Source organism: Rhineura floridana, chromosome 11, assembly GCF_030035675.1.
Source record: "Rhineura floridana isolate rRhiFlo1 chromosome 11, rRhiFlo1.hap2, whole genome shotgun sequence".
In the NCBI taxonomy this organism is placed as follows: domain Eukaryota; kingdom Metazoa; phylum Chordata; class Lepidosauria; order Squamata; family Rhineuridae; genus Rhineura; species Rhineura floridana.
The window spans coordinates 42,294,616-42,296,807 of NC_084490.1; positions in this window are offsets into that span (position 1 = coordinate 42,294,616).

Genomic DNA, 2,192 nt, shown 5'->3' on the forward strand with positions numbered 1-2,192 from the left:
TATTCCGAGTAGACCCATTTAAATGAATGAATGTTAGTCATGTTCATTAACTTTATTAGTGGGTCTCCTCTGAGTAGGACTAACATTGAATGCCACTCTTAATGGCCCAGGTTGAAGGTGATGTTCCCCAAAGAGAGGCTGCTTGGTTAGTAGGTCATCTGGTTAATGGAGCAGAACTGATGTAGCTGGGCCCAGTGTCAAGTGCTGGCATGGTTGGGCAACTGCCGAGCACCCGCAGCCCATGGCGAGGGCCCATTGTCAAGGAGCCCCCTGGACTTGGTGCAGAGAAGAGGTAGACCTCCTGAGGAAGGTGGGCCATGGAGGGTGGCTTGCCCAAGGGCCCTCCAAGACCTGGAGCTGACACTGGGCACACCATGGTGACTATGAGCACAATATTATACTGTACAATCTTATATTGTACACTGCTTAGAAACTATTGTAGTTAAATGGTATATAAATTGACTCACTGACTGACTGACTAAAATAAATACCTATCTACAGACCTACTGGGTTCAGTGGGGCATACTCCTACAAAACAAGATTACAGCCTGAGCCTCCAGTTCAAATCTGATATCTTCAGTGCACTGACTCTCTCCCAGCCTCATACCATTTTAAACAGCCATGGCTTCCCCTAAAGAATTCTAGGAACTATAGCTAGTTAAGGGTGCTCAGAGTTGTAAGGAGACCCTATTCCTCTCACAGAGTGACAGTTCTCAGATTGGTTTAACAGCCAGTCCCTCTTCTCAAGATATTCTGTGAACGGCAGACCTTTCTTAAATTCTCTGCTCTTTTGGGGGTATTTTGAGTTCTCTGCAATAGAGTCACTAGTTGTCCTTCAGACCAGTCTTACCTAGGGTTCCCATCTGTAAAACCGGTAAATGTTTTCTAGATGCTGAATTCCTTGACCATATGTAGTACATGTGTGTGACTAGAGCTGTATACATTTGTGGCTTGGGGTTTATTTCCTGCATTATCTGCTTTATGTTTATATTCAGTCGCACCTCCTGGATGTGGCACAGTTGTAGCCTGGGTTGGATTACAATCTCACATGGCCTGACATCATATGTGAATGCTACACTGGGTGAAAGGGGATTTGTAAACACATACAATAGTGGTCCTCCTCACAAACAGAACATTTTTTGTGTGCTGCATGAGCCCATCAAGTTCTGCCTCTGGGCCACAACATTTTTATTTCAAGAGCTGGCAATACCACCTGGGAAAGGCAACACTGGAAGTTGGTGGTATGAGCAAAAACATCCTGTCTGTCTCTAAAGAAAGGTGGGAGGTGCCATCATACTGAAAGAAGATTCAAGTACCATTCTAATTTAGCCAAGACCTTCAAGAAACAAACATCCAAGACACCACATCTTGTGATGGTCCCTTATCAGTTTGTCGTAAGACACTACACAGTGAATCTGTCTGTCTGTCTGTTTTACATGCATACACATGTATGGATAACGAGCAGTTGGTTTATTCCTAGATCTTAAATTAATAAAGACTATCAATAATATTGGTGAATCTAAAACATCAGCACTGTAAGTTGTTTTGAGTTGTAGGATGGAAGGTAGGCTTACAGGGATACCTGACCACATAATCAAAACCAAAAACTCTGTGACCTTCCACTATTGTAGCACTCCAACTCCATCAGCCCCAACCAGCCAGAGGACAGGAGCTGGAATCCAACTACATCTGAGGTCTCCAGGGTCCATCTAAAATAGATCAACCTTTCTGAACATGGTGCCCTCCCGACGTTTTGGAGTACAACTCCCATTAACCCCAGCCAGCATGGTCAATGGTCAGGGATGATAGGAACTGTAGTCCAAAGCATCTAGGGGGCACCAGGTTGGGGACAGCTGAAGCAGATTTTAACAAACTGGCTTTGATTACAGTTCACACTATTAGGACCCCTGTTGTGTTACCATCACTGGTCCCAATCCAGAGACTTCTGTGCCGAGCATGCAACCTCTGAATGAATGGGAAGCCTATGGAGTTCCTCACTACGCAGTTGTTGAGTGCTCCCCCTGGTAGGGGGTGGGGAGAGGTAGATCATGCTGTTGTGCCTATGAAGGTCAGCTTCCATACATTAATCATGTTTGCAGTAAGGGGGTGGGGACACCCATTACCATCCTCTTTTTTTACTTTCTAGATCCAAACTTTACAAGAGCTATAAAGAATGAGCTTAATGACATTCA